Source organism: Pinus tabuliformis, chromosome 6 (assembly GCF_031772625.1).
Source record: "Pinus tabuliformis cultivar Carrire ecotype Pingquan chromosome 6, CPIR1, whole genome shotgun sequence".
NCBI lineage: Eukaryota > Viridiplantae > Streptophyta > Pinopsida > Pinales > Pinaceae > Pinus > Pinus tabuliformis.
In genome coordinates, this window is record NC_142292.1 from 537,725,676 (window position 1) to 537,744,998 (window position 19,323).

Sequence of the window (19,323 nt, forward strand, 5' to 3'; positions counted from 1 at the left end):
AGTTCAAGAGTTAGATAGGTTTGATAGTAAGCCTACGGGCAGATAGGAAAGGAAGAGGCCACTGATATTGGAAATCAGGCTAGAGAGAGAAACTCATTATGTAAATGATTGTTTATTAATACAGAGAATTCAATTCCTGAGTTGTGTGATGTGTATAATTAATGGAATGATAGTTGTGTGTGAATTAGAGTGATTTTGCATAGTATGTGTAGTAGGTGGAATTAAGCAGGATGCAGAGATCAAGTGCAGGGAAGAGTGTATCGGGTTTACACACACACAATGTTGGAGGAAACCTTTAACGTTACAACAAAGGTATACTGTAAGGTTCTTAAAACCTAAGGAGTTACGCAGTGGAAGCATAAAGGGGTGAAGGAATGAAGTAACACAGTGGAGATAGAGATCATACTAGTTGAAGACCAGAAGGCGAAAACAAATACATAGGCGAAAACCCGAACAAATGGACTTTTACACAATAAAGAACATAAGAGCGTAGCAGCGAAGCTCAGTCGTTGGATCAGATAGATCAACGAATGAGAGTGACGGAGATAGATGGCCAAGATTAAGTCGCATAGAATAAAGTAAAGAAGTTGAGCGGTGGAGATTAAGCCACATGTTAGTAGAAGGACGGAGCGATTTTCGTAAGCAGGTAGTTGTTTCTCACACGGCCTCAAAGCTATAAGCGGTAATTAAAAAATGGAACCGAGAAAGTTATGAACTGTGACTAAATCTAGTTGAAGTCTAGATAGATGACAACTGTCAGTTGGGTGATTGATCAGACAGATATCACGTGCTAACACGCGCGAAGGTTAATTTGGAATTCGGATGTGATGAGGATTTATACAACAAGGTTAAAACCTTGTTGAGTTCCGATAATTGTGATCGTTCATTCGGTGATTAATTGGATGGTAATGGTGCGGAAAAGTGCGCGCAGGTTAATAATTTGAGCGGACCCGATGTGTTATTCAAAGAAGTTTAACTTCTTTGAGTTCTGGCGGGTGAATGGATAAAAGTCGGAGAACGCACGATAGCCGTGGATCTACAGGAAACAAATCAACGGTGCAGAGTGAACACGATAAAGGTTGAGCATCGATATATGTGCCAAGGTCGTGAAAAGGCGGAAAGGTAAGATTAAGTGCAGTTTATGTGTATTTATATTATACAAGAGTTATAATAGAAATAAGTGGAATTAACGTATTATGGCTTAAGTCGGGTTTTAACCAAAGTCCAAGGACTATGGTATGGTTGATAAGCGCGGGTGATTAGAATTGGAGTTAAAATGGTATGGTTAATATGCGTGGGTAATAAGACTTAACCAAAGCTTATGAAAGTTTATGAAGGGTTGTGTAAGGTTCCGCTTAAAGGTTTATCCAAGGTTTAAACCTTGGATAACTAAGTCAAACGTTTTTGCATAGAGTTTAATTAAGAGCTTAAACCTTAAATTGTGAGGGTTTTCACCATGGATTAGGTGATAAACTCCTGGGACCAGTGTCATGCAATTTTATTTGCATAATTTGGGTATTGTTAGCTTAGGTTGACATCAAAATGTTTCTCTCTCTTGGATTGAACCTTTTCTACCATTTTCCCCAAGCTTTTGAAGAGGTAATGAGGCAAGTTAAGGCTCCTTTTGCTAGTGAAATGCATGAGAAACTTGATATGGTATTGGTATACTCCACTGAAACGACCTTCACAAGTGAAATATCTTTGTATTACTTTCATGAGTTTGTTGTGGTGGTTCAATAGGTAATTTCTTGGAAATGTAGGCCCATATTTTCCTTTGTATTGAGGTTTCAAATAGTCTTTGTAGTGTGATGCATCAAGTTCCATGCCTTTAAACCAACTTTCACCTAGTAATGTGTTGACAGTGCTGGACCTACCAACATGTAAGGGGATCTCCTTGGTAAGAAGTCCCAATCAGACCTTAGGCCATTTGGTGTAGGAGTCCTAGCAGTGGGTCGTAAGGTAATGCCTTGATCATGATGTCGCATAGAGGCAAGTAAGATAACTCTGTCAGTAGCAAGGGTGTGACCATTGCAGTGAGTCAAAAAAGGTGTATGAGAGGTTCTGACATAGGTGGGTTGAGATTAGGGTGAAGGTGAATTCCAGGTTGAAAGGGATTAGTCCCAACTCGGCTAGGAACACACAACACGCAAGACATACACAACGTCCGGTGGAGTAGTCCACATGGATGCGGCAGTCACAACATACAAGGTAAGAGAACACGTACAACACTGACGAATCAGTCCGAACGAGTGCAACGGTTGTTACAGCAAGCTTCATATGAAAGGCCTGTTTGATGTCTGGCAGAGCAGTCGACACAGATGGGACAACATTAACAACATATACAACACATCTCCATTAATAATTATGCATTACAACAAATGAAACAGTTCAGATGTAGAACACAGGTTAAAGCAAAATGCATTACAAGTGTTAAAGATCAGTCTTACAACAGATATAATACATGTGTGAAAATGTGTTGGCTCTGATTATATAAAGAAGTGTAAGTTCCAATCATACAATACATCCATATAAAACCGCTAGCCCCAACAGTGGAACGTTACAGCCACATCTGCTTGCTCCTCCAAAGAGATGAATTAGCTTTGTGCAGTGGAGAAGCCAAGGCGTGTTACAATACTGTCCAAGCTCTTTCCAAGATAGTCTTATCAGAAGCTTGGCTGACCAAAAGCCTCAACAATGAGTTATGAGGGACTATTTATAGCAAAGGGTGGGGTGACCCTTGACATTCCCCTTTGTGACAGTTCAACTACCCTCATGAATCTTCACCTACTCTATGACTGTTACATCCAACTATTTACAAATGACTTACACTTGACATGACTCAACATTACAATGCACATGTACTCATGTGAGACAACATGGCTTGAGCAAGCCATGGAAGACATCACTGACACTCGATCCGCTGTGATGAGACCAACTCTTTGACATGCTTGTGATGGTGAAGGTGATGAGCTGATGCCAAGCTTGGTCATCCGTGATGGTGTGCATGCACCTCATGGTGACATCTTGCTAAAGCGAACTCTTGCCTCCGTTGCTACCGGTGAATTGGTTCGGCCCCTTCATCCAACTCGTATGCTAACACGCGCATAGTCTTCTTGGGTGCGGCTGAACTGGGAACACACTGATGCATAGTGTCTGTGCTGATCTTCAAGTGTGTGTTGGTGGTCATGCACATCAACTTGCCGAAGTATATGTTCAGCTCCAGTTGGAATTGCTTCTTCTCTTCACCTTGGTGAGTGTGCTGAATGGGTTGGATTGCATGTGTGTGCACAATGACATGCATGTTGCTGAATCCCTTGCATGCGATCAACAACACTGTTCACCATGTCTGCTCCGTGTCAGCTGCTGTGATGAATATTTAACTTGTACGGGCGCAGTTCCATCCGTGAGTGCATGTTGTGCCCACTTTTGTTCCTGTTCTTGTTGCACCTCATTCGCTTGTCTATGCACCTTCATGTTCTTCCTTGAGTTGCTGCTTCAACACATGCAACTCCTTCTTTATTCCATTCTCTGTCTCCATGCGATCTTCATGTAGCGCTGTCACCTCATAGCATGAGTCTCCAAAGTTGCCTTCATCATCAATGGATCTTCTTGAGCTTGCAACTTTGTTGATCCTCCGTGTTGTAAACAACCCTCCTCTTGCATTTGTTGCATCCGGTACGCTGCCTTCAGCTGCTGTCCATGATGTTGCTGCTATCATATATTGATGCCCTTGTCTACGAACAACTTGATGTATTCGTGAGTGGGAAAGCTCATAGACACTTGATCGACTGCATCCCCAAGAGTGCTCTGAAAAGTGTCTTCAACTCTGCTCTCCTGGAACCATTGTACCTGTGCGGCTGTGTGACTGATCATGAAGGTTGCTAATTTCGGCTGGGAGGTTAGGAGACTGACTTCCAAGACTACGCAAGGCACAGTCCGGGCTGTCATGAGGCTGACTAGCTACTGGAACTGCACAATGCATAGTCCAACTTGACTGCTGACTGCTGGAATTGCGCAATGTGCAATTTCAGCTGGCAATGACTGCATTATGAAATTTTCTGGGCCAACAGTCACTGCTCCTCAGGATTTCACAAGATAGGCCTGGGGAACAACTATTGGGTAGAAATGCGCATTTCTGGCGAGGAAGGCAGAGCCTTCCCTCTCAGGATTGTGCAATGTTGTCTTGGTGAGGAAGAGTCCGGACCAGGGCTGGCCAGACTCGCCGACGGGCAACTGAAAGCGAATGTGAATGCAAATGCATGATGATACTGAGTGTAAGCATAAGTGAATGATCATGAATGCAAATGGTGAGTGACAGATTCAGAAAATGGAACAACATGCATGTGGGTGAGGCAAGTCTCCGAATTGATGACCGTTCGTGAAAAACAATTTCATGCATGCGACAACAGTGAGATAGCAACGAAAACTGAAACGGTGCTAGGACAAGCTAGTCTACATGTAAACGACGACAAGCATTTAAAGAAATCAAGCAAACAATACTCATACAAGCGAAAACACAAAAAGAGACAAAAATGCAACATAAGGCATGGGAAGCGGGCTTACCCCAAAATGGTTGCGCTGAATGTGCCGACTTCTCCTAGATGTGATGTGGGATGTCAGAGCTGCAAGGTTGATGTGAGGAATGAGCTCTGTGACATCCGGTTGATGAGTTTTGATAACATCGAAGTTGCGATGCGCATGCCACAAATCTAGTGAAAGCGACACTTGGTGGGAGGTTTCTGAAATGATCCTTGCATGTAACCTCCACTTGCTAAACATAGATCCCTGAAAAAAGGGATGCCTTTGCATGCTGCCTTGGGAGAAGCAACCCATGCATGGAAGTCTATTTTGCTCGGTCCTGGAGGGAACAGGTCAACTCAGTTGCACATGCAAGAGGTTGTTCGACTGCTTGAAGGAAATGCACATTTCTGAATGGGAGTTGGGCTGACTGCCCAGGAGATTTACGCAATTACTGGGCAGAGCAGCTGACTGCTGCCCATATTTGCACAAATTTTGGGCTGAGGAGCCCAGCTAGGGAAAATTGCGCAATTCCTGCTGGGAGTGTTAACTGGCAGAATTGCACAATCTTGGAGCCCAGCATGCTGCCATACAGGATTGCGTAATTTCTAGAGGGAAGGCTGGTTGCCCTCCAGAAATGAACAATTTTCTTGGGGAAGCTACTCAGCGTGCAGCTGGTCCAAGTCTGGGTGAACATCTTGTGAGGGGAATGCATTGAGCTGTGATCGAAAAACTGCCTTTGCGCAAGAAAAACCTTGAAGCTTGTGAACCTGATGAAGCAAGACAAGCTGTTGTGAAGGTTGGAAAGGAGGCTCCAAAACAAAGCTAAGGAAAAATTTTGGAGGGTGGTTGTAGCCGCTACAACACTTGGCGATACACTAGTAGAACTCCAGCTCTCTGAATGGACCTTGTTCATGAAAATCAAGTCTAACACCTTCGGAAGTATTGCTTAGTTCTCAGCTCCTCTTGGTTTCACACTAGATTGATTGTAAGATGTAGCATATGCCAAACTCTTGGTCGATTGACACACATTTCAATCCAAGACAACACAGTTATTTTGATTGGGGCTGAGGGGTATATTGATGCACAAGAAGTATAGTCATCAGAGTCTTGGTTTCATCTCTGGTGTTGCTCCACTGCCAATAGGCCTGGACAGTACCCTGACGGAGTCACATAGGAACACAAGCATGGCTCCGCTACCAGCGAGCCTGGTTAGTACCCCAACGGAGTTACTTGCATCACCTCTCTGCATAGGAAGCCTTTCTCTTCTTTCACCTTATTCATTTTCATTTTTTTTTCAAACTTTTTTCACTTTTTCATTTTTTTCATTTTCATCTTCATAACTGTGCATAACACTTATTCATTTCAGAGGCGGAAGAGGGATCCCGACTTATTGAGAGTAGAAGAGGTTGTTCCTGCAGAGAAGTAGTTTATTATACCTCTGACGTGCCTGTTAAGGTTTCCCCCCTCACCTTATTCTACTTGACTGAGCTGACAAACATTAACCCAAAAACAATTGACTAGAGAAGGTGACACTAGTTAGCGTGCAAGTGTTGTGTTTTCACCAAGGTTCACTTCAAACAATACGTATTTTCCTTCGATGTATCATGGACTAAAAGAAACAAGTTCTTCATATAGAGGCAAGATGACAGATAACCAAGTAGAGATAGCAGCATAAGGCCTCTTGTACTTTACCCATCTTGCTTCAAGAGTCATACATGGTTTCGTGCGAAACTATCCTATGAAACGAAACAAGTGAACTAACAAACAAAAAAGCAAAGCAAGAGTAGAAGCAAAAGCGAAAGCAAAGAAAGTAAGAAAACAAGCAAGCAGGCAAACAAACAAACAAAGCAAGTAAGCAAACAAGCATGCAAGCAAACAACTTCAAAGCAAACACTACTCCTACTCCTAAGCTAACAGTGCATGGTTCATCTCACGTGAAGTGATACTTCCAATGCAGCCACTGGTGCATTGGTTGATCCATGTTGGTGAAGGCAAGGTCAGCGGTGCGAACCAGAAAACAAGAAAGATGTAACAGTGAAGACAAACACACTCCGAGCTTACAAGTGACCACAGAACAAAGATGAGTGATAATGCATCACATGTATTCTGTGATGCTGCCATGATGTTGTGCTACACTACATGCAGATGTTGAGTGTATGCATTTTCTTGACTGTGACATGCAAGTAAACGTGAGAAAGGTAGACCACTTGAGTTGTGCATGTGTGCTTGCTGTGTAAGATTCCTCCAATGCATGAGCGATGGGATCGTGTAGTTCGAGTGGAGAAAGAGAAATTTGGGTGTTTGATTGATATTTAATGAGAGAGTGATGAGGAGCCTTGAGTGTTTCAACAATTTCTCGATCGGAAGTGAAACCAGCCTCAGGCCAACGAGGGCCTGACATAACCATCAACTTGGGCTGAAGTGTCTCAACAGTCTAGGGGGTTTCGACCTCATGGACAGATAGATCATCGTAGATCAGTGCCTTGGATAGATTAACAACCGTTGAATCAACATCGTGATTAGATGAGGAAGTGAATAAATCAAGAAAACCAAGATCAGAAAATTTGAGATGTTCGTCGGCATCCTCATGATTTGATGAATCGGGTAGAGGGGTAGATGAGAAGAAAATATGTTCACCCTCTGTGTGTTCAGGAAAGATAGACGACAGATTGCATGGATTTTCCAAGGAAGATGTGTTCTCTTCGCACTGTAATGACAGACTGACATTCGAGGTGCCCTGTGAATGATCCGAAGTAGAAGCATCCGAAAATGAGTTTTCACAGGAGAAACCAATGGTGGAAGAATCGCAAGGGATGTCAGGATGAAGCGGATGATGCGACTGGAAGGGAGTCATCCTTGGCTGTGAGTTCTTCTTTAGATTCCCGCACACACTCATCATGAAAGATGGTGTAGGTTGGCTGCATAACACCAACTCCATCGACAACTTGATCCTCATTCACAACAGGGGAGGAGTCTGGAATGGGAGAACGCAAGACAATACAATCCAGAGGATCAACAGAACGTGAGGATGAAGGTCAAGGGGAAGAGTCCACGTGACAACCAATAGGCTTGCTAGCAAAATTTGCGCAAATCTCAAGAGTAGGTGGGGTGGGAGAATGTGACAGTTCAATTGAGGTGTGTGCATGATCTCCCACATCACTCCGCGGTGGTGGAGTTGTTTGATGAGGTGAAGGCAGACAATCACTTATGACAGCAATTGTGCCTACCTGTGATTGCACAACTCCATCACCGAAGTGTGCGGATCGGGGTTCAAATATGTGAAGAAGATACTCAAATCTTCCATCAAGAAATTCCCAATTAATATCATCTTCCGGGAATCAGTATGCAAGATTACAAAAACATGTGTGAAACTGCTCAACGGATTCATTGGGTGCTTTTCGTATTTTTATATTATCTTTGTTGAGTGCTTTACGGTCATAGTGATTGAAAGCACAATCTATCTCCGCGACAAGATGGGCAAGAGAACGAATAGATTTTTCGGGCAGCGTGGCACACCAGTGCATTGGGTGCCCTCGAAGCGTGTAGATGAACAACACGCAACTCATGTATTCTTCAAAGAATCCATGTCTTTCGCATGAGCCTACAATGCTGACTGTGTGCCTTACCAAGGCTACGTAGCCTCCACCATCAAATGTTTTATGAGATAAGTTATTCGAGAGCTTTTTTGGGATGATGAAATTGTTTCCATAAGACATACATTTTGGAAGAGAAACTCGTTAGTTAGTCATGATAGATGTGTAAAGATTCAAAACATATGTGAGGACTCAGCTTGTCATCTGACCCTCCTTCTAGCGCCAAAATTTTAACGGTGTTGGACCCGCCAACATGTAAGGGGATCTCCCCAGTAAGAAGTCCCAATCAGACCTCAGACCGTTTGGTGTAGGAGTCCCAATAGTGGGTTGTAAGGTAATGCCTTGACCGCGATGTCGCACAGAGGCAAGTAAGATAACTCTGTCAGTAGCAAGGGTGTGACTGCTATAGTGAGTCAAGGAAGGTGTATGAGAGGTTTTGACACAGGTGGGTTGAGATGAGGGTGAAGGTGAGTTCCAGGTTGAAAGGGATCATTCCCAACTCGGTTAGGAACACACAACACACAGGGCGTACACAACTTTCAGTGGATCAGTCCACACAAATGCGGTAGTCACAACATACAAGGTAAGATAAAACGTACAACACTCATGGATCAGTCCGAACGAGTGCAACGGTTGTTACAACAAGCTTCATATGAAAGGTCTGTCTGATGTCCGGCAGAGCAGTCGACACGGACGGGACAACATTAACAACATATACAACACATCTCTATTAATAGATTATGCATTACAACAAATGAAATAGTTCAGATGTAGAACACAGGTTAAAGCAACATGCATTACAAGTGTTAAAGATCAGTCTTACAATAGATACAATACATGTGTGAAAACATGTTGGCTCTTATTACATAAATAAGTGTAAGTTCCAATCATACATTACATCCATGTAAACCCACTAGCTCCAATAGTGGAATGTTACAGTGACATCGCCTGCTCCTCCAAAGAGATGAACTGGCTCCGTGTAGTGGAGAAGCCAAGGTGCGTTACAATATTATCCAAGCTCTTTCCAAGATAGTCTTATTAGAAGCTTGGCTGACAAAAAGCCTCAACAGTGAGTTATGAGGGACTATTTATAGCAAAGGGTGGGGTGACCCTTGACATTCCCCTTTGTGACAATTCAACTACTGTTGCGGGTGAGATCACCCTAGGGTCTTGGGTTGAAAAGCCCAACAGAGCGGATGGCAAACAAAAACAAGAAATGCTTAGGAAAACAACCTAAATCCTTATTCTACTGAACTGTGTAAGAGTGTCCTTACCCAGAGGTCCTACGTTTGGGTAGATCCCGCAAGGTACGAACCCTCAGCTTCCCTTGATGTCTTTGAAACTTGGAAATTATTCAAATGAAACATATACAACAGTAGAAACATAAAGCATGTTCATAATATTAACTTTAGATCATATAAATGAATGAACAATTACACATCAATTAGTATTCATGAACGAATTACAACATAAATCAATGCATAAACATGTTTAATATGGGGAACTGAACAACATTTCTTTATTGAAGTAAGCTACAAGTAAGGTGGAGAAATACGACCTGAGTCCTTCTCCGGTTTCAAGCGTAACTATCCTCCGGATCCGTCCTTTCCCAGCCTCAACAATCTTACTCCATCACCAACACAAGGATATCTCAAGAAAGATGAAGGATATCTCCAACAAGGAAACAAGGGTTTCCTGAAACTTTGGGGAGTGCAAGAGGCACAAGGATTTCGTCAAACTTGATCAGGGATAATCTCACTATAGTATCAATATGTCATATCTGCTCCCTTAAGGCCTTCCCATGGAGGTTTATTTATACTTCTCCAAATTATTTTTTTTAGTTGGGAAACAGTTGGGCCACGGGATATAGGAGGTGAGTAACAGGTAAAACCTGTGAACTCTGCCAAAAATTAAGGATTTTTTTTAAAGTGTTTTAACACATGTACACGGGTTGGGTATATGCTGATCCGCATGTACATGCTTTTATCACAGGGAAAAGTAGCGTGTAGGGAATAACACACTGTTTTTAAGATTTTGGACCAAGTCTGGAAGGAAGGGTTGCCCTAGGCCATAATCAGAGCATCAGATCTACCAAGAGTGGTAAATGGTGCTATAACAGATGCCCCCTAATATATGAGGTCAGAAGGGGTACATGATGGCCGAAATGTATTAAGTGTATAGAAGGAATCATGCCGAGACCGAGGAGGAGTTCACCAGAATTCAGCCTGCCAAGCCAGTGAAAGAGATCAGAAAGAAAATGCTGTTTGAGGCGGGCATACCCATGCTCAGAAATAGTAAAGCATGTCCGCATGTCAAGTACAAAAGCGGATCCAATATGCATACAAGTATAAAGGAACTGAAAATACATAATGGATCATCTGATCATAATTAAGAAAGTACATGTATGAATATCACATATAAAGCGCTAATCAATGATGTTGAAATACAAAGCTGATCATTGAAATCAAGAAACTGATCCAAATAGTACCAAGTCAACATGGTGGAATAAATGGTACTACACCACAACTCAGGTGCCAACATATAAGATGTCGCTGTAAGGAACTGCAACATATAAGGTGGATGGTGTCCACTAGTAGAAACATGAGCAACTGACAAGTGAACCAAGACATGCTGATGCAAACCCAAGGTCTTCACCAACCGCCATGGCACATTTCTACACAATGGGAATAAATGATATGAAGTTGACCATGTGAGAAATCGTTTGATTATTGGTCATTGATGTATACTGTGAAAAAACACAAGGCTACTCACCGATAATGATGATGAGAGTCAAGGTACCCAATACAATCTAACAAGTGCGAATAAATGAGCTGTAGTCGAACACTTGGAAGAATCTATCAATCAAGAGACAATGATGTTTTCCCACTGTCGATAGCGAAGGAATCTGCCAGTGATGACTGCAAACCCTAAGGTACTGCTAAATGGACTCTAGATCTCTTTCCCAGAGCAATGAGCTAAAGTCGATGGGAAAAGGTATGCTAGAAGGAAGGAATTAAGGCATCCTTCATCAATCTAGCGCGAGTGTAACCCGTAGGCCAATAATGTGGAAGGAATCAGATGAACAAAGATGTAGTAACCCAACCGAAGCATGTTTCCGATGTACACAAGATGTAATTAGCACATGATAGAAACCCTCTAAACCAACCAATAATGAAAGCTGACACAAAGGTGAGGAATCTTCCAATAGGGTCAAATGGAAACCAAGGTATTGCATGAATCCCAATGTGTGATAATGAAAGTTGATGTCGAGCACAAGGGAAACCACTTAGTCAAAGACCCATGATATTGATCGATGCTGAGCACAAGGTAACCTATCAATAATGAAAATAGGGCCAGGGTGCGGCTCTAGATCTACCCTCAGAGCAATTTGTCGTAGTCGATAAGAGAAAGACCCGCCAACAAGAAGTCAATGGAGACCTTCTCAAACCGGCACGAGTAAAGGACCAATATAGTTGATGTGATAATGAACATGACGCTGACAATTAGGGATGGCCGACTGAAAAATAGGTCAAGAGACATCGCAAACAGGCCGACTCGGGTTTAATTCCCTTGAACAAAAGAACAATTCAACTGTGACTACATGGCATCATATGATAACTTTGTATAAGTTTGTCATGTAGGAGGCATAAGAAAACTCTCCATATGATTGGAAGAGATAACCAATTGGAGGAGTATTGACTCAATGACAAGGTTAAGGCTCTCCTAAGTCAAACTAAATCCCCATCCCAATGGAGGAATGTCCTTATTTTGAGTGCTTTGTTTAAGGGTGACACAACTGACTCTACCTGCCATCAAATATGGAAATAATGTCCCGTTCTCGATATTTTTTGGGATATATAATTTTTTTGTCTTTTTCTTTTATATGAAGCCTGAAAAAGAATAAAAGAATGCTATAGTACAGTGGAAAGAACAAGTGTCGAAAAAGCAGATGCTCTAGTTCCTGGGAGGGGAACATTCCTATGCGTAATGCAATGTGGTGAAAACTGGTCAATGACACTCAAAGGAATGTTCTTTCCATGGGTAAAAGGGTGCGTCAAGTTGTAGAGGCTAAGTGATTGCAAGGTTGATTTTGCAGAAGACATGGTTGAAAAGTGGCTTAAACACGAGTCCAAGTGAAGCCGGCTCAAGGCCAAAAGGTGCAAATAGTCAATATGTAATGCAGCAGTACAACTCAACACAAAGGAGCCTCTAGGGTATAAGGTTAGAAAATAGCGCAAAAGAACGAGAATGAGTCTTCAATGCACAAGTCATGGCAGGACTAAAGAGGACTCCCGAGCCTATTCAATGTAGCAGCATGGGCAACAAATGTCAGCGAGGATCTATAAGATGCCCATGTAAAGGTTGGTTCTACCATTGCATCATGATATAAAGTTGGCGAGTGAAAATGGTTTATGAATCGAGACACGATGGGGTGGGCCCTATGGAAAAAATATCGCAATATGGAGGTTAGGATGCAAAATGCAGCGGAGAGTGGTATTCCCTAACCTATATGCCAGTAAGAAAATGATACCTGCCATGACAGGTTTGCGGTCATGGGACCGAAGTGATTTCTCCAAGAAGTCTCCAACATTTCCTGTAAAGATAACCCATTCCCAACACTCCAAGCCAAAAGGTAAAAAAGTCCATAAGATAAAAATCAACTTTTGAAAAAATAATTTTCATTTTTCAACCTATATAAGGACTTTTGGACTCACATTTTTGTAATTTGTGTTTTGAGCAAGGAGCTGTGGAGAAAAACTCAAACAAAATCCTCCATCAAATTCAAATGTTCAAATTTGTCCAAAACTTTCAGTTAACCCTTTAATCATGCTTTTAATCATTTATGATATTATAACATTTTTTTATTTTATTTTATTTATTTATTTATTTTTATTTATTTATTATTATTATTATTATTATTTTAATTTGATGAATGATTTATATGCAAATCCAATGCTTGATTAGTAATAGAATCTGCTAAAGAATTTTTTGATCATGGAATGTGAATAAATGTGATATAACCAAATGATCGCTGCAACATTCGCATTCTTAGAAATTGGCGATACAAATAGGGATCTCATACCCAATAAATGTTATTCACATGTAGAAAGACCTTTGTCGATGCGTTTCGAAGCAACCAATGTGGTTCACCGTCAGGACAAGTTGAAGAAACATATTCAGCTTTGCATGTTAAATAGTCTGAGCAGAGTCTCCAACGACTCTCTTGACTAACGACTAATTTTGACTTAGGGACCAGAGTCAAAAAGTCATTTTTATAATTTAGTTATATTCGGTGACCATACCTTTAAATATATATAATTTTTTTTAAATAAAATAATTTTAATTGGTGCTTACGTTAATAGTTAGTTAAAAAGGTATTATTTAATAATTAAAAATTATAAGTTATTAGAAATATTTAGTTATATGGAAGACCTTTCTTTTAATAAAAATATATATAGGGTATTTTTAAGATAGTTAATTAAATTTATTTATTTATATTTTTATATTTATTTATGTATTTTTATTTATTTATTTTATTTTTATATTTTTATTATTTATTTATTTATTTTCATTATTTATTATTATTATTATTATTTTTATTTTTTTCTCGTTCTTATTATTCATTTATTATTATTTTTATTAATTTTTTTTAATACATTCTAAATAATTTAATTTATCTTAAAAATACCCTATATATATTTTTAAGGTCTTCCATATAACTAAATATTTCTAATAGCTTATAATTTTTAATTATTAAATAATACCTTTTTAACTAACTATTAACGTAAGCACCAATTAAAATTATTATTATTATTATTATTATTTTTAATATATATTTAAAGGTATGGTCACCGAATATAATTAAATTATAAAAATGACTTTTTGACTCTGGTCCCTAAGTCAAAATTAGCCGTTAGTCAAGATAGCCGTTGGAGACTCTGCTCAGACTATTTAACATGCAAAGCTGGATCTGTTTCTTCAACTTGTCCTGACGATGAACCACACTGGTTGGTTCGAAACGCGTCGACAAAGGTCTTTCTACATGTGATTTACGTCGAAGTTTTTCTTACAACTATTATGGATCACAGAAGCCTCAATTCACAAAATGTTATTCAGCTAAGATACCACCAGTTATGAATCTAAATAAACCATTAACGAATCAATATCAAGAGATATTACTTCGGATAGAAAATTAATAACAATAATATATTCAGAAATATTATTCGAAGCAGGACCGATACATACTCCTCTTGAAACCATCAACTGGTCTGATGGATAATAAATCACCCATGCCGCGGAAGCAAGGTTCCGGGTATGCCTACTCGCACCATCGATGAACCATAAATATACTGAATCATCCATCAATACCTACCAAAACAGATAAAAAATATCGACATCACTAAAACCGATAGATAGATATGTACAAACATACAATATATACAAATGAGTAAGTGCTCGCTAGAAGCCTAAGAAAAGTACTTCTTAAGGTAGAGCCCATTTATGGGCTCTGCCAACTTGTTTCTTTCAAAGTCAATTAATTCATAAGCTCCCTTTTTCAAAACTCGCTCGACAATAAAGGGACCGTACCACATAGACTTAAACTTCCCTGGACCCAAGGCGTCTTTGTCTTGATCATAGACCAAGACAAGGTCACATTGAGAAAAATTTCTAGGATGGAAAACTTTATCGTATTGAGTTTTTACCCTCTTTTTATGGGCTTCATTTATTGTGGCGGCATCTCGACGCTGCTCATCAAGATGCTCTAAATGAATGAGGCGCTCTTTGAGACTAGAAGTCTCTGGAAGAAGTTCAACAACTAGTTTAAGAGAAGGAATTTCACATTCAACAGGAAAGATAGATTCCAACCCATAAACTAGTTGAAAAGGAGTAAAGCCAGTGGCAGTCTTAACTGATGTTCGGTATGCCCAAAGTGCTAGATACAACATGATGTGCCAATTGGATCTAGCTTTGTTAATCGTCCTTTGTAGGATGATTTTAAGGGATTTGTTCACGGCTTCAACCTGCCCATTGGCCTGAGGATAATACGGAGATGAATGCTCCTGCCGGAAACCCAACTTGAGAGCCAATTCAGACATCAGTTGATTTTGGAAATGATTGCCATGGTCAGTGACAATCTCTTTAGGGATACCAAACCGAGAAATAACTTGATTGAAGAGAAACAAGGCTGTTGTTTCACTGTCATTCTTAAAAGTAGGCATGGCCTTAGCCCACTTCGTAAAGTAGTCTATGGCCACAATGATATACTTGTGATTTCCTGCCGAAGGCAGATTACAAGTAGTAAAATCAATGCCCCACTTCGTGAAAGGGCTGATGGTGATAACAGGGAAAAGCAACGCTGGATACGCATGCACTTTCCGAGTATAGACCTGAAAATGATGGCATCTTTTGACTGCCTCAATACAATCTTTGAAGATCGAAGGCCAAAAGTAGTCTGCTCGCAAAATGTTTTGGGCTGTTGAAAGCCCAGATAGATGAATTCCACAAGCTCCGCTGTGGAAATCATTAAGAACTGACTCAGATTCTTCCAAGGTTAAACAACGCCTAAGGATTGAATCAATCCCGCGACGATACAATTTGTCACCTATAATAACATAATTCTTAGCGAGGTGACGTAACTTTCTACGCTCGTCCTTGGAAAAAGCGAGTGGAAACTTTGAAGCCTGGAGATATATAATGATATACCCATACCAAGGATATTGTGAGGAAATAAGAAATAAATGTTCACCAAGAAAATTTTCCTTGTGTATAATTTCTTCCTCACAAGGCAACTTTGATATCAGCTTCGCAAATACTAAAGATTTATCAGATTTAGATGACATGAATTCGAGATCGAATTCTTGCAAAATGACAATCCATCTATTATATTTTCCCCCAATAACTCACCTACTGAGAACAAACTGAAATGGATTGATGGCTGCTACGACGAACGTTTTTCGAAGAAGAATGTAATGCTGAAGCCGCTGGATAGCATGGACAACTGCAAAAGCTAATTTCTCGATGGGAGAATAGCGCAGTTCAGGACCTACCAAGCCTCGGCTTAGATAATAGATTACATGCTCACATAAGGCATCATCTTCCTGAACCAGAACCATACCTATGGTTGATTTTGTTGCAGCGAGATACAAGAGGAAATCTCTGCTATAATCAGGTGGACTCAACAATGGGATAGAGCTTAATGCTTTTTCTAAGGCATTAAAAGATTGTTGCGCAAAATCATCCCATACAAATGGGACCCCTTTCATAAGCAAACACATAAATCCTTTTGTGATCTCGGCATAATTGGCTATAAATCTCCTCAAGAAATTTGCTTTTCCTTGGAGACTTTGAAGTTGACGTATGGAAGATAGGGGAGGCAACTGAAGTATTTCCTCAACCTTGAAGGGATCTACATGAATCCCCTTCGTTGACATGATGAATCCTAACAACCAACCGGATGTGACTGTGAAAACACACTTATTTGGATTCAACCAGATTTTATAAAAATGACACCACTCAAAGATCAACTGAAGATGCTTAGGATGATCAATTCTCTTTCGAGAACAAGCAACTAAATCATCCAGATATGCTTTGATAACGTGCTTGATGTCGTGAAAAGAATAAGACATGGCTCACTAAAAAGTGGCTTCAGCATTTTTGAGGCCAAAAGGAATCATTTTGTATGCAAACGTACTCCAAGGACAAATAAAGGTTGTCTTGTGCTGATCTTCTAGATAGATAGTTATTTGATTATAACCAGAGAATCTGTCCATAAACGAAAAAATTGCATTACCCGCACATTCATCAATAATTTGATCAATAAAGGGCATGGGGTAATTGTCTTTCAGACAAGCCTTATTTAGGTCCCTAAAGTCAATGCATACTCGAATCGTTCCTTGCTTTTTGTCTACGGGGACTAGATTAGAGACCCACTCAGTTAAAAGAATGAGGTATATGAAACCCACCTTTAACAGCTTCTCGACTTCAGCTTTGATAGCTGCTGCTTTTTTAGAATTAACCAGTCAAAGTTTTTGATGAATAGGTTTAGCATTTTCATATGTCTTGATCTCATGCTGGACTATAGATGGATCTATTCTAGGCATTTCCTCATAAGACCAAGCGAACACATCACGAAACTCTTTGAAGAGATTGGTATAAGTTTGAATTTCTTCAGGGGAACAGTCAGCTCCAATGAAGACATTTTCAATTATGTTAGGATTCCTAGAGATGTTCACTGGTACAGTTTGTGAGATAACATACATGTTACCTTCAGCAGAAAACTGTGCTAGGGCCAAAGGATTTAAAACTGTATGAACATCACTAGTAGAAGGACTAGACAAACTCGACTCAATTTCTTGCAAATGAGGGAGGAAATACGAATGATGATGTAGGTCATCCCATGGTCTATCAACACCCATCATTGCTTCTAGAATTTCTTCCTCAGATGGTAAGACAGTATCTAAGCAATCCTGAGCCAAAGTTGAATCGAGGGTCCAGGTCGGAGCCACATCTCCATCTAACTCCTCTGGTGAGAAAGGAGTAGGATGGGAGTCTACAGAGTTAACAATAGACTGATAAGAAATTTCTACTGCAGACATAGGACATGCCATTCCACCTACCTTCCCTCCATCTAATGTGGTGGTAGATGAGGGTAAAGGCCAAGGTTCCGAAAAATAATGAGTTCGAAAGAATTCTCTTCAAGAAAGTCCCTTGGAGGAGGAAATATCATTGATTCTAGCTGTAGGAGAAGGAAGATCAAAAGTACCCATTAAGGAAGAGTACATTCCAACTCCTAAATTCTCTATAGGTTGCCTGGGATTGTCCACTAATGGAACAATAGACTTAGAAGATGCGTGGGAGTCACCCGGAGAATAATCCATGTGATCAACTTTTATGATCCTCCCTTCATGACGGAAACAAAGGATGCAAAATAATGATGATACTATGGCATCCATCTCATAAATCCAATTCCTTCCTAAAAGGAGGTTGTAATCTAGATTTGCATCGACTATTTCTACCTCAATATTTATCCCCTTTCCCCCAACACAGATGGGAAAGGATGGAATAATCCCGTGCGGCCTATGAGAATGTCCATCAAATGCCGTCAATAGAGTAGGTGGAGGAACAACTTGAGGTGATCCAATGGCCTTCCAACATGACATGGGCATCACAAATGTGGAAGCTCTCTCATCTACAACAGTTCAAAAGATATTGGTCTTTCGATATGTGGAATTTATCTGGAAAGCCATATGATGCAGGAGTCTCTTTTTTAGGTTTAACATATCAAAAGTCAGCACAAGAGAATTTTTTGGATCTACTGCTTCGATTGCGGAGAGTAGTGCACTCCTTTGAGTAGGGCACGATTGAAGTAACTCTAACGCTGACATAGCACAAGGACTCTGAGCCAGATCTTCTACAATCGAGTAGTTCTGGGCTGCCCTAGCATTAGGGTTAATGGTTGAGCGCTTTGTGGAGCCTTTCGACATCCGAGGTATAGACTCAACAGAGGGCCTCTCAATATGGAGCGACTCTGAAGCATCAGAAACAGACTTAGCCTTAGATGATTCCTATTCACCATAATCACGCAATCGCGTAGTGACGTCGATATGTGAACTCATCATGTAGACATTTGATGAATGATCCCCTTCTTGATTGCCCCCTGCGGGGGTACCAGTATTAGAGTTCGTGCCAGCAAGTAATTACTGCCCTTGGGGAAAAGGGTTAGTGAGGACAACTTGGGAGCTAGAGGACCCCTGCTACACTAATAGGCGCTGAGCATCTTGGATATTAGGGTAGAGATGAGTCAAATGATCTCCATTGCATAACTTGCATGAAAATTTTACTTTTTTCTTGGACTCTTTCCTACCCCCTCCGACATCATTGCTGGGTTTGTTTGCATTGCCATTCCCATCCTGGCTCTTTTTCCTACCTCGTCCTTTATTATTCCCATCGGATTGTTGGTTTCCTTTGGGGTTAGAAGTTTGGATGACATTTATAGACGTAGGTTGGGAAGGTGTAGATACAGATGATGATGCCTGCATAGAAGAAGCAGTTTGTAAAGACAACTGTTGCAATTGATTCAACAGGTTAGCCATGTTAGCATCAATTGATTCGATTAGCCCGTCGGCATGGGGACCTAGCTTTGGTTTGGCTATATCAACCTTGGACCTAGGAGCGTCAGGTATAATTTTTTGAAGAACCCCAGACTGAG